We start from the raw sequence: 15,099 nt of genomic DNA, 5'->3' as shown, positions 1-15,099 counted from the left end.
GTAGCCCGCACATGCGCAGGACGCATCCCTACGTAAGCACTCATGGAACCAGTTGGCCGTCAGCTGTTACCAGTTGGTCATTAGCCACTATTGTTTTGTATATAACTGCCGTGGCTACCTTAGCACGCAGGATGGTACGGATGTTGTGGATCCTACTTCCTGTGACTTGCCCGACTGCCAGCGAGACTGGTGCAGGGACACACCCTTTGTGGGGGTACTGGTAGATGTGTGCTTCTTGTGTCTCAACTGGCCATGATCAAGAATATTCCATGTTTCCCCAAAAATAAGACTTAGCCAGACAATCAGCTCTAATGCATCTTTTGGAGCAAAAATTAATATAAGACCTGGTCTTATTTTACTATAATATAAGGCCGGGTCTTATATACTATAATATAGTATAATAATAATATAATACCAGGTATAATATAAATATAATACAATACCGGTCTTATTTTAATATAAGACCAGGTCTATAATATAATACAATTAATATAATATAATACTGGGTCTTATATTAATTTTTGCTCCAAAAGACACATTAGAGCTGATGGTCCAGCTAGATTTTATTTTCGGGGAAACCGGGTAGTGGTATGAACCCCGCCCCATGGCTCCATTGTTGTTCCTTTTGGGCCTCACCATCTCCTGTGTTCACCTGCCAGGAGCTGAGCCCCTGCATTACACACCACAAATGAAAATCACAGGAAATATCCGAGCATCAGTCAACAGGTTTCCCAATTCATGTGCCCAGGAAATTTCTCTCTCTCTCTCGCTTGCCTTTGGTTTACCACAACATCCTTGGTCTCCTCATTCTCTATTCCCAAACATGGATTGGGAAGGACGAAACGAGAACATGAAGAGAGGACTGATGGCTGGTGGGAGGCAGGGGCCCGGGTCACTAGACAGACAGGCAGCTAAATGCGAATTCTCCAGAACAACAGGAAAAAAGGGGTTCACAAAGTACCATCTCAGACAATTGTCACCTTCTTCAACAAATGCGCATATTGCACAAATACTGACTGAGCACGAGTGCAGACACGGTTGTAAGTGCGGGAAGAACAGCACAGAAAAAAGCACCTGCACGCACACAGCTTACATCCTTGGGTCATCCTGCTGAGGCCGAAGACTTAATCTTCAAAGCAGACATCATAGACTTTCTAGGTCAGAAAGGACCTTAGAAATCTTCTCATTCAGCGCTGGAGATAAGGTACAAATTTCTTCCAGGGCTTTCGTTCAAGCAGCATGTCACTAAGCCCTGCCGTCGGAGGCAGACCCCACCTAGCCGTGTGCAGCACTGCGCCCCAGGGGTCCCCGGCCCTATGGAGCTCACACACTCCACACTGCGGGCTGCGCAGCCACCTCCACTGAACAGAACTCACCACACTGCACTGGTGTTTGCAGCCGCTTCCAGGGAGACTCAGGCTTCTAGTGCAGGGGCCTGCGGGCGTTAGGGAGAAAAAGACGCACACTGTATGCATGCCCCTCGGCCGCTTCCCCGGAGCAGCCGCACTTCTCGTACTAACTGGTCGTCTAAATCAGAGTTCTCTGGGGGAACATAATAGTTCCCCAGGCTGCAAACAATGGGAAGGCAGAGCAGTATGTGTGAAGGTTGCCAGGCCACTGGCCCCTCCAGGACCCCTATTTCTTTGTGTTCAGTCCCCACAGTGTCCACTAGTTAGTCCGACGTCCACTCCATGGGGCCATCCGAAGTGTGATCCCTTCACAGGACGGTAACTCCTTAAGCCTCAGAGAGAGCACATGGGTCACCTCCTTTCATCCCAGGAAACCTGGAGTGTTTGAAGCGCACAGGGGAGTTGTCTGAATATCAAATGTGCTTGATGATAAGAATCAGATGCCTGGGACCAACCCCAGAACTACCGGATCAGACTCTACAAGGGAATGCCTGGGAATCTGTATCGCTAATAAATGCCTCGTATGTTATTTATTATGTACATATTGTCATAAATATGTCTATAAAACCAACAGAGTGAAATATAAGAGAACAATACTCTAGTACCTGTAGCTTTAATACACTACAGGAAGGGTGTTATGCTTGCTCCCTCTCGTTTGGTTATATTGGTTTCCACTCCTGAAACTTGTCCCTAACTGCGTCTGCCCCAAGTCCCACTAACCACAGTAGAATCGGCTCGTGCAGCAGACACTGCACAGTGCTGCACTGAAGCTGGGAAGAAAAACGTGTCTGTCAGACCGAGACTCTCACCTGAGAAGACCTCAATTTATACAAAAATCTTTTCAGAGCCCTTATAATCTCACTGACCATCTGCAGCACAGAAAGGAATCCTGGAATTGTGCTGCTAAGTGGTTACACAGCAGGAGATACTCCGGAGACTTTAAAAAAAAAAAAAAAAGGAAAAGAAAAGAAAGTTTCTGTCTTTGATTTGTACTCAGGAAAGTCAGTTAAGAAGCGCTCATTATGAGGAGGCCCCATCCCCCCATACGTAAGTGCGTAGACATTACATGACAAAAACACATCAAAACTGTGCAGCTTGGTAGCAATGAGATACGTGAAATCCAGATTTCTCCGCGTGGCTTATACTAGCCACTACCCACCGCTTCATCAGGCCCCTCATCCCATGATTCAAACTCCACTGAGAAAACAGAACTCCGTCTATTTACTTGAAGCAGATTAAAAAAAAAAAAAAAATACAAGTCCCCAAGCACCAGAAGAGACTTTTTTCTTTACCAAAGACATTTTTTAAAAAAAGAAAAAAGAAAGAGGAACAGAGTTATTATTGGCACTTGAATCTACAACATCAGAAAAATGGCAGCCCTTCAAACTCCACATGTGGAAGAGCTCTTCAATTTAAGCTGAAAATGGGAAATTAATTTTCAAGTCTCTTGTCTAAGAGACAGCTTTTAAAAAGGTATTAACCTACATTTGGAGATTAATGCATACACAGCCATCTTGTTTTAGTGGGTACAATCCAACTTTTATTAAGACAAAGACAGATTCAGAGTAATTAAGAGCTTGTCCAATATCCAGAATTTTATGACTCTAAATATTAGTGAAGCTGGCATTCTTACCAGCTTCGCCTCAGAGCTATTGCGTTATAAATCCTCGGTGGTAATGAAACACCAGCTAAAAAGAGGTTGACTACGTCTCATTTAAAAACCAGCCTTCCCGTGGAGAACTACCCTGACTTTAATATAATGTATAGCCCCTCTTACAACATTAATATTACTGGATGAAGGTGAGTGCTTTGGGATTTGCTCCTAAGGAACCCCAAAGAAGGCAAGCAGACTGCAGGAAGTGTGTTTTCCAGTGCTGACTGCCTAGCAACTCCCTCTGCCAAAGCGTAGGACACCTCGTGATTTGAGCAGGACAAGAGTCCCACACTGGGTGCTGTGGGGTTCATCAGTGAGGCACAGTCTTACCACTGTGTACTGTTTACAAAATGCAGCAGCATCACGGATATAAAAACTTCTAGAAGTTAACATCTCATTTTAAAAAATGCCCCAATGGAGTGTTGTCTTCTGCTACCCAAATCCTTTTTTAAATGGTGCCAAGCTATACCCCTGCTACTCACTTCTGAGAGAAAGGTTTCACCAAGTCCCCATGTTCAAAGCCCTCACCAAGTGGATGAGGGGGACACTCACAGAATATGACCACAATACTGAGAACCGGTCATCAGATTCCTAGACTTCATAAAAATCAGATTCCTAGACACTAAGTTCCTAGCACAAATTTCTTCTGTACCCGAAGGCCACCAAAGAATTAATTACACAGGGACTGTATCATAGCTTAATAAAAACAGTTTCCTCTCTGCTCTTTCATCAGATTTGCCACCGCCTGACTACACGGGGGGATGCCAAAGATTCCTGACCGTCAGAAAGAAGCCTGTCGCCTGTACCCTCCTAGGAGGGAAAGGACATGTCACCTGTGCACCTCACCTGAGTCACCGCCAATTCCCCATATCCCAAAAGCACACAGAGGACTTCGTGGAACGGACTACATGCAAATACATCACACACACCACCATTAGCAGAAAGCTAGTTGCTAAACACAACTGGCTCTGCTCTTCTCAGAGAATTTCCTTTAAGTGGAAACGAAACCCCCATCTACTCAAAGACGTAACGCTCCACCTTTCTGTACACCAGACACTCGCCCTTCTCTTGAGAAACAACACCTCTTCTGGAAGGCCAAAATCTTAGAGAATAAACACTGGGACGGGACAAAAATAACTTACTTTAAGACATCACGTTGTCTTTGACAATTCAAAGACACTGTCAGAATACAGTAAATTGCATTTTAGGAGATTAACAAATGTTACCATTTTCCAAAATGAAGACAGGGATTTTTTCATAAATACTTGGGCTTTTTTCTTTATAACACAACTTTATTTTTTATTCAAGAGAGAAATGGATACCTAGTATTTGAGCCTTATCTATTAAAATTCACCACAGCCAACATTTCAGCGTTGTCATTTCTGAAAATCAAATTGGAAAGAAAAAAATATAACCCGAACACACACGACGCAGAGAAATGACACCAGTAGGTCAGGAGAGGATGGAATTCCATGGGAAATAAGGCTGATCCCATGAAAACTGCCTCAGAGCCACACTCCGTTGTTGTCCGAGCGTTGAGTCTCCTTATGTGTACCCCACAGACGGCCCACCTGGACCACATATACCAAAATCTATATTAAATTTCCTTAAGTCCAGAGGCAGCTCGCTTCCTCAGGGTGGCGTTAAATCACTGAACCTGCTCTGGGCACCTACGTGTAACTGTGCTTCACCTTTACAAGAGCAAGAGGCAAACGCTTCCCATGGAAGGTGCCCCAGTGTTCTCATTAACATGTGTCTCACCACCCTGCGGGATGACTAGTCCCCAAAGAACAATTTTCACTTTTTAATGGGCATATCTGGATACTCGAGTTAAGGATTCCACAGCCTTCCATCGGCCGCCAGCCCAGGACACATACACCTTCTAAACACCGCTGACGCGCTGGCAGAGCAGGCAGTTACGGAGAAAGTACTAGTAGTCTGCTGTACAAAGGACTTCCGACTACACTGCTTAAAGTAATCCTCGGAAGGAATTTGTTACTCGTTTTACAGAGAACAACAGGTGGCCTCGACAAGCCAGAAACTGACTTGCCCAAGGTCACTAAAATAATAAATCGCGGAGCTAGAGCTCCAGTAGCAGTGGATCTGGACTCTGTGGCCCAGCTCTGGGGACAGGGACAAGCCAGCTGAATAAGATACAAGCTTTGGACTCACAGAGGTTTTAGAACTTCATTTAGATAAGAAGACATGGCAGGAAAGGGCACGACAAACGCCGACTGAATGCATACCGCTGTCAGCTGACTACAAGGGAACAACGTCTTGAACCAATGAACACACAGGTGGCGGAACATTTAAAATCCACGGTGTACAAAGCTCAGATTCACAAATGAGAAACAGCAGGTTCAAAGGCTCCGTAGGTCAGAAATACACACAAATGTTGGCTGTTAATAAAGGTGGTAATGCCAACTCTGATTTACTTGGCTTTTGCTATGGGTCAGGCAGCAACTGAACATCTCACATACATTTTCTTATATAATTAAATGACTTATCAATATTATCCCCATTTTATCACTGCGGAAACTAAGTTTGGAGAGGTTCAATGACTTACCCAGGGGCACATAAGTGGCAAAGTGGGTGAAACAAGCCCATGTTTTGTAAGCGCCATCTGCACTGCCTCCAAGTGTTCCTATTTCCTGAAGTCACTTTGGTTACAGACCGTCCCAGAGCCCTCACCAACGACCTGCTCGGCCTGGTTTTCACACTGGGTATTTCTGATGGACAGCCTCGAGAGAAGGTTTTTCTATACCCAGCGCCCCCAATGTCCACAGGTGATACAGGTGTGCTTAGTGTCAGGAAAAAAACAAAGATCCCATATGGTCTCTAACGATTGAGAAAAATCCAAGGTATAATGGTACACACGTATTAATCAAAAGTTACAGTGATTTGGTATTTTAAACACTTCTAACTGAGGTTCTTAACAGTGCTTAAGAGAAGGCTTAAGTGCATTAAAAAAAATTCTCTATCCATTTGTTATTCTCATCCCAGCTTTACAGAAGAGTAAACACAGACTTGCAGACATTGCAGGAAGCCAATATAGGAATTCTGGCTGTTTCTAGTCTTCTCCCAAGACGTGTGACAACACAAGCTCCTGAAATAACCCACCTTTCCTCACTGCACTGCAGGTAAGAAGAGGGCACATGAATCAGTATAAACTCAGATGGATCCAAGAAACTTCTTTTAATTAAACCACAGGAAATATTAAAGGGTAGAAAACAGCATCGTATTAGATCTCTCAAAGGACAACATGTTTGTCATCTTAAAGCAACAGAAAAAGTAAAAAAAAAAACACAAAAATTCAACCTCACGAACTCCTTTGTAATGGAAAGCTAAAGTAAAAAAAGGAACTGGAAAAAGTATTTACAACAAATATTGCAAAGTGTTACTACATATATAACAAAAACACTTTACACATCGGTTAAGAAAGAGTCCAATTCATAAACCAGTAACAGGTAGACATAAATGGAGCTCAAACCAAAGTACAGGTTTTTGAGTGATACAGTTATGCAAAGAATCCCATAGCTTTTTAATCCCTAAAAATTTAAATAGTTATAATTTTAATTATACCTTATAATATATAGTGTAAACTGTACACTGATAAAACCCTTAGAACAGGAAGGTACCCTGTTATTCTACGACAGAGAATGTATCAAAAAAATTAAGGGGGGAATTGATGTACAAAGAAATTCTTTGTGCTCTAACAGCACAAAATTGAAAACTTCCAACATTAGAATATAAACTATGGCACAATTTGATGTACTGTTATGCAGCCATGAAATTATTAATTATAAAGGTAATACAGCAACATAGCAAATGGCTTTTGAAATGTTAAGCAAAATACAAAATTATTTGTTATGATTATACCACCATAAAAGTGATGTCTGCATTACAGATGAATCCTAGAAATAAAGGTATAAAAATGGAAAAAGTGTGTGTTGGGGGGGAGAGATTTCTTAAAGAGGAGTCTGTGACTGCTTTTCCCTCTTTACAAAACATTATTAAAAGAAGTGTGTGTGTGTGTGTGTGTGTGTGTGTGTGTTATTAAATTCAGTAGTAAATGAGAAAGGAAAGAAACTTTCCTCTCATCCTCCGCCCAGCTGCTTCACTACCTTGAAAGAATATATATATATATATATATATATATATATATATATATATATATTTATAAATAAGTGAGAAGTTGCTAATATCAAAGCTTTCATGTCTAAAGTGTCTCACCCCTCCCAGAAAAATGAGGTTTGGAGTGGACATGGTATTTGTGAATTCTATTTGAAACAAGAAAATAGTACAACCAACACGTCACATGCACAAAAGTATAAATATATCATCAATGCTTGCTTTCTGCACTGTAAAATCTAGCTCAGTAAAGGATTTTCCATGCCGCTTCTACTCAGAAAACACTCAAAAATCCAATGTTCATCTGAATTTTTTAACATCCCTTAGCAGGTAGATACTGGCTGTTTTCTAGAGAGGATTTTCCATAACACTGAGCAGAAAGTTGAGATTACAGCTCTGCTAGCGCTGACTGAAATTAATTCTCTACAGCTGTTTAGGGAACTTATATTCTGGAAAGAGGGGCTCAGCTGACTACAGTCGCTCCCCACCCCCAATCCATGTGGAATATGTGTTCTAAGACCCCCAGAAGAAGCCTGAAACCACAGACAGCACCAAACCCTATGGGGGGGGGGGGGGCGCAAAAAAAATGTATACACATGACTTGTATTCATCTTTTGTTACCAGTATATATTGAATATTACAATTTTAATACAGTTTTTTCCTTTCTTAAAATATGTATACATTTTTTTGGCACCCTCTGTATATACTATAATTTTTTCCTATACACACATACCTATGATAGTTTAATGTATAAATTAGGTAAAATTTATAAGTAAAAACAAGAGATTAACAACAATAACTATAATAAAATAGAGCAAGTATAACAATATACTGTAATAAAAGTTACGTGAACATGGCCTCTCTCTCAAAACATCTTATTGTACTGTATGTACAGCGTGGCCACACTGGACAGAGGGGTGATTCACGTCCCAGACAGGATGGCACAAGATTTCACCACACCACTCAGCGCACAATTCAAAACTTAAGAATAGTTTATATCTGGAATTTTCCATTTAATATTTTCTGACTGCAGGTGACCACAGGTAAATGAAACTGGAAAGTGCAACTGCAGAGAAGGGAGAACTACTGTAGTTCCAACCTCTCTCTTCAAGAGAAAAAAAGTGTGGTTTTAAAAAAGCCGCAAGCAAGCACCTACCAGCCCACATACTGTGTCGACCCAATGAGGTCATTTGATTGAGACTTTGTCTCTTTTTCCTTTAAAGCCTTTTAGGGAGGCAGCAGTTCTGACAGAACCCCCTACATGGGAAGAATGGATGAATCACTGTTTACTTAAACACACTAAAATAAAATAAAAAGACAGAAAATCTTCGAAAAGCAAAAAGCACATAATCATTTTAGAAGGTGCCTACACAGATTTCACCAAGGCTTCCTTAATCCACGAGAAAGCTACTCTACAAGAATGCATTTATTTGCTACGCTTTACCAACGCAAAGCATTCCTTAGCTTGCCAGTGACTGGTTTTTAGTCCACACATGCATCAGGCTTAGCGTGAGGAGACCCTGAGCAATCGGGCTGAGACTCAGCACTTAGCAGTGGGACTCCGTGACCCTGGGGGTCACAGCTTCTCACTCCCCCTCAGCCAGCCTCTTTCAACCCTCCCTTCCCATAAACTTGGACAATCTCTTCCATTTAAAGGCCCACGTCAATTCCCACACAGACAACCCACTGGGGTCAGTCCTAGCCCAGTAATCCACTACTGAATTTCTCTTTTAGTGTACCACACTAAAACTCCATTAGCACATGGGTTCCCAACCTTTACTGTACTTGGAATAACCTAGGGAGTTTTAACGGATAATTAACTGGATTCAGCCTCCAAACGATTCTGACTTGACTGCCATGGAACAGTCAAGACTGCCTGGGCATCGCAGGATTTTGTAAAGCAATCCAGGTGTGTTTTTTGTAGAATTTGACAATTTGATTCTAAAATTTTGTATGGAAAAGCAAGGGACCTAGAATTGTCAAACAATCTTGAAAAAGAACAAAGTGGGAGGATTCACACTACTGTATTTCAATACTTACTATAAAGCCAGAGTAATCCAGACAGTTGTGGTACTGGGATACGGACAAACATGTCAATGGAGAACACAGAGCCCAGAAACAGACATAAGCAGAAACAGACTGAAACAGGCAACAGATTACAACAAAGGTGCCAAGGATATTCAATGGGGGAGGGAAAAAGTCTTTCAAACAATAGTGCTAGAACAACTGAATGAAAATGAGGGGGAGAAAAATGCAACTTCTTACGTCACACCACACACAAAAATCTGAGAAGGCTCATAAACCAAAATGTAAATAAAACTTCTAGAAGAAAACAATGGAGAACCTACGGTGAGTAAAGAATTCGTAGAGAAGACACAAACGACATGAAGCATGTAAGGGACAAACAAGATCAACTGGACTTCATCAAACTTTTAACTTCTGGTTCATCAAACGACATCATCAGGAAATTGAAAAGGCAAACAGCGAAGGCTGGGAGAAGTATTCCTATTACATACCTGACAAGGGATGTGTATCCAGATTACGTAGAGGACTCTGGTAAATCAGTAACAAAAAGACAAACCACCCGATGTTAACATGGTCACAAGACCTGAAGAAACCCAGCACACAACTCCCCAAGCACGCCTTCCGGTACAGTTTGAGCAGACATCCTCAAACAGCCTGCCCTCTGATGCTGACTGGCCGCGGCCCCAGACAAACCCAGCCATCTGCCAACACTGCACTTATTTTCAGGACCCAAAGAGGACAGGCATCTCCATGTCCCCACGCCTCAGTCGTGACCACTCTGTCCCTGGAATGCCACCCTGCCTGTCTACTGGCACATCCCTTCCTGTGTGTTGAAACATCATTATCGTGTCACCTCTTTCATGGAGGTTTCTCTGATCTCTCTCCAAGCTACAAACCTCCCCTCTCCCATGTCCCCAAGTACTTAATGCCTGGCGCTCGCACATGCAGGCTCTTTGCTCAGCAACCTGCTAGAAACAACAGCATGCCTCTCCCTGTCTTGCAGCCATCTATTGGCATGGTAACCTTGTTTACTTTTCAAAGTTCTGTACCTTCCTCAAGTGGGCTCTGGGAGGGCAGGAACGTCTCTTATTTATCGTGGTAAAGCCTGACACACACTAAGTGTTTGATGTAGTTCTACTGATTTTACAAATAAATTAATACCAATACCATACCTCCGACCCCCTAAATTAAAGTCAGCTGGGATAAGGATAAAACCCAAAAAGAAAAAAAAGGTGATCATATGAGAGTGTATGTTACGTCTGTGGTGAAGAGCTACTTGGGTATTACTGGAAACTCGCAGAACTAACAAACTCTTCTGTAGAATATTAAAGATGAAAGACACTTCAGTTCTTAAATCAAAAATTCTACTTTTGATGACTTTTTTCTAACTATTTTTATTAGCTAACGTTATAAAGATCCAGACCAGTTGCTAGATATCTGAACTGTAACAACTTATTAATGAAAATAAAGCTACACACATCAAGGCTGCAGCCGGAATTCCCTCTCTGGACGTGCATTTCCAAAGAGCTGTTCCTCCCCAGTCCGCCCTCTAAACAGGTAAACCATCCACATTTCTCACATCCACACTCAGCTGACAGTGATAATCCAAGTCCTAGATCGTAATTTGAAATTCTTTGCAAAGAAGAAAAAGAACTACCATGGATTTTGTGGTTATTAATATGTACCCCTAAGCAGTAATGTTCAATCAAATCGTTTTCATTCAGCTCAGCAAAACAAAGCAGAAAGTTAACCAATTCTGGAAACTTGAATCCTGATGCTACAGTTTTTGCTTTCTGTGCCTTTAAAAGTGCAATGTTTTCATTTCTCTGCAAAAGCGCTGGGTAGGACAATAGCAGTCCTGTGTGCCAGTCCTGTGCGTATCATTTGTAGGGAAAAAAGGAAACAAGAGAGATTAAAGAGACAACTCCCTCACAAGTCCAATGACGAAATGCTTTTTTGAAACAACAGAAAAACAAACCTAGGGACGTGCACGGGCCATTGGTCTACAGCAGGTAGCTCAGCAACACTCCCTGCCTCACGTGGTTCTCGAAAGGCAATGAAATCGTCAGGTCACTGAGTTGGAGGAGAAGACAAAAAAATCATCTAATCATCCTTAGACATGAAGAAACTCAGGGTCAGAGAGGAAAGGTGACTCACCCAAGGAAATGTGACACAATGTTAATGGCAGGTCAGAGGTGACGTCCACTGTGGTCTGGCTCCTCCAACTGAGTGTTTTCTTTTCCCCCAGCTTCATAGGATCCCTGTTTACACTCAGGAATACCCCGGAGGCCCCTCTGCTTACTACATCAACACAAGCCCTGCTGCTTCTGTAGGCTATTCTTGGGCCCTACTCACCCACCCCGTACCACACACTGCAGACTTCAGTCCCTCTCCAGGTGATTCTCCACATTCCACGATGCGTAGCTTGTCTCGTGCCGCGGCCTGAGAACGCTCATGCATTTCACTGAGCCACCATTACAGTGTGATGAGCTGCTTCTAATCCAATAACAGTGGACTAGGGGGTGAGGCCCAACAGTCCATTACTTACCCATCGACTCATTTCTAGCACGCTGCCACCGGTCACTTTCTGACAGAGCAAGCACAAAAGGCTTGGCTTGTCTAGGCTTCCTTGCACAGAGTGCACAGCTGCCAGAGCACCTGAGCGGAGTTGGCACACTGCATGGGACCTACACCACGTGACGCTCACTGCTCACACCTGGACCAACCTGAGAGGGCTGGTCACACTGCATGGGACCTACACCACGTGACGCTCACTGCTCACACCTGGACCAACCTGAGAGGGCTGGTCACACTGCATGGGACCTACACCACGTGACGCTCACTGCTCACACCTGGACCCACAAGAACTGCTCCTGGTCACTCGGAATCCCCATTGGTCATGTTCGTTGCAGCTGACCAGTAAGACAACTGGCTGTGGCGGTGCCGAGTGGAAACTGCCCACCATATTCTGATCTCTTATTGCTGCTGCTGCCGCTGCCTGTGCCAGTCCTTTCTTAGCTTCTCAGTCTTCCGCAGCATTCTGAGGGTGAACTCCATTTCACCTTCTTTGGCTTTCTTATGGTCCCATTTCCTCCTGCTTGAGAACATTTCTTAGCCATTGCTGCGGCAGTTCCCCACAGATCCTGATAAATCTCCCTGCAATACACTGGGCAGCCCTCTTCTTCTCCCACAAGAGCAGATGCCACCTGACTTCTTACGCAGAATTCTCCTCCCTAAAAAGCAATCTACTGACTTCTTACAAAATTCTGCCCACCTTTTCCTGTTATTCTAACACTTAACTGCTACTTGGCCCTACAATTATTTCATTTTTTTAAAAAAAACCTTTGTTTCAGCAAACCTCATGTACGGACTTATGAATTTACTCAAAAGATAAATTGTGCATGACTTTGGTTATAAAAGGATTTTTCACTTTAGAAAATGATTCATAATAGCATTACTAAAAATGGCAAGCCCTCCTATTTCATCCTAAATTTAGGAGTCAATTCTTACACACATCTTTGAGGACACATCATTAGGTGAGGTGAAGTCTATCTGCACAGAGACCTTCCCAAGAGCCAGGCTTAGGCTCCCATCATGTATTCTTGGAAACATTATATTTAACCACCACCAATTTGGAAACCTATAACCCTCAAGGGTTGATTGATAATCATTCTATTGTGAAAGGCTATCATTCCTAAAATGTATGTCTCAACTCCAAAATGTCTCAAAGTGCGGTCATTGTAAACCCACCACACAATCAGTGTCCTGCTCTAACTCCGAGCTGCGATTCCAGACGGATTGGCTCAGGTAGTTCCCCTTTTCTCCTGCACACACATTTCCACGCCGAATGACTCACACTGTTCTCTGCCACTTCCTACAGGACTCTTTTTGGATGTTTTCTGTGCTCACACTGCCTGATCATCAATTTGCATGTCAGTTCCTTTTAATTGGATTTCATCCAACCGGAATTACAGCTGCCTCTCTCTATGAAAGAATAAAGTGATTTTTTCCTTCAACAATGCCAGGGTCCCTACCAGGGAATCAACCTGTCACTCCACTTGCTATTAATTATCCTGAGCTATGCCACTGTTTTCCTTCCTTCATAAAGCCACGAACCATATTCCTTCCCCTGTGGTTAACAGCAGTCATGATGACGCTTTACATCCAGCGAACCAACAAGAGGGAAATCCAGGCATCAGGCATAAATGACAAGCAATGACAATACTTTTAGCTGAACATTTAACTAAAAGCAAAGCCTCTTACACAAAATAAATGAATTCTGAGGTTAAAGGCTTGTCTCACACAGTCTAGGGCAAAAGATCCCTCAACTTCCCGTGGCAGTCCACTGCACTATCTCAATCCGTGAGGTGAAGGCAGGTTTCCTGACTCCTAAATCTCTTTAGCTACAGTATAAGCCTGGATTTCTTGTTTCCGTGGTGATGGCAAAGCTCTCACCAGCCTCCTCTACAGGACAATTCCTCTGACATTTTAAGGCTCCTCTTAAATCATCCTTCATTCGTCCCTTCTTGCTGCTGTATCATACTCAGGAGAGGGACCCGGATGGAAAGAAGTCTCAAAACAGTTTCATGTGAGACCCAGTTAAGAAATTGAGATTTATTTATTTTTTTTAGATTTATCATACTCGGGAATATGATAGCTGTCTTTAAAAAAATCTCAAGGGCTTCAAGTATGAAAGAGGAAATTAGATTTATTCAATATGACCCCAGAGAGTAAAATAAGAAAGAACCAATAGGTTCTACAACCTGCAAAGAGAGTTTCTCTCACTAGAAAGCAGGAACTCTCAAATTCCAGAAAAATGGAGCTGTTCACAGAAAACATTATCTGCCAAGACCGCCATTTGGAAGTGACGTCCGCAAGCCCCTGCAGGGCAGGCTGGCCACGAGGATCTGCAGCTTCCTTCCAACCCTAAAACTGTACCAAACTAATCATGAAATGCTTAGGTAGCTGGGATGGTAACAGTGCAGAGGAGGGAAGCTTTAAGGCAATGAATGATCAGCCCCCCACACCAGTCACATTCCTCATAACAATCTGTTATGCAAGGGAACAGGGGAGGAGGGCATTACACCACCTCACCGGGGGATAAGAATGAGCAGTTTGCAAAAGTGCCCCTAATGTGGAAGGCAAAATACTGGCTCCCCGAAGATGGCAAAGGTCCTAATCCTGTGAATATATTGTGTTCCGTTGTAAAAGGGAATTGAGACTACAGATAGAATTAAGCATGCCGGTCAGCTCATCATAAAATAAGGGGGAGATTATCACGGACTGTCCAGGTGGGCCGAAGATGATCTGAAAGATCCTTAAGTAGAAGAGGACAGTGTGACTATGGAGGTGGGAAACAGAGAGATGGCATCATAAGAAGGACCCAACCTGTTACCACTGGCTCTAAAGAGGAAGGAACCAGAGGACAAAGCTACAAGCTCCAGAAGCTGGAACAAACGTGGTCACAGTCTCCCCTGGAGCCTCTGCGGCGGACACCTTGGCTTCAGTCCAGGGAGACGCACGTTGGATTTGGGACCTACAGAACTGTACAATAATAAATTTGGGGTGTTTTTGTTTTGCTCTAAAGGATAATTTTATTTGAACCTATTAATTTCTTATTACTCAAAATAACAAAGATAAAGTAGCAGAACATACCGTGTTTCCCCGAAAATAAGACCTAGCCAGACAATCAGCTCTAATGCATCTTTTGGAGCAAACATTAATGTGAGTCCAGGTATTATATTACATTATATTATACCCGTTTCTTATATTCTAGTAAAATAAGACTGGGTCTTATATTAATTTTTGCTCCAAAAGACGCATTAGAGCTGATGGTCCCGCTATCAGCTCTTATTTTGAGGGAAACACGATATGAGGCAA

At 42.9% G+C, this 15,099-nt stretch overlaps 1 protein-coding gene across 10 annotated transcripts in view; it reads right to left on the bottom strand.

The window, feature by feature from the left end:
- Nucleotides 1-15,099, bottom strand: part of AUTS2 (activator of transcription and developmental regulator AUTS2) — a 1,106,350-nt gene that overhangs the window by 981,365 nt on the left and 109,886 nt on the right. The window lies entirely within an intron of this gene.

The sequence above is a fragment of the Rhinolophus sinicus genome, linkage group LG03 (genome assembly GCF_036562045.2).
Source record: "Rhinolophus sinicus isolate RSC01 linkage group LG03, ASM3656204v1, whole genome shotgun sequence".
In the NCBI taxonomy this organism is placed as follows: Eukaryota; Metazoa; Chordata; class Mammalia; order Chiroptera; family Rhinolophidae; genus Rhinolophus; species Rhinolophus sinicus.
Note: the sequence above shows the minus strand (reverse complement) of the source record. Positions and strands in the feature narration are given on the sequence as shown.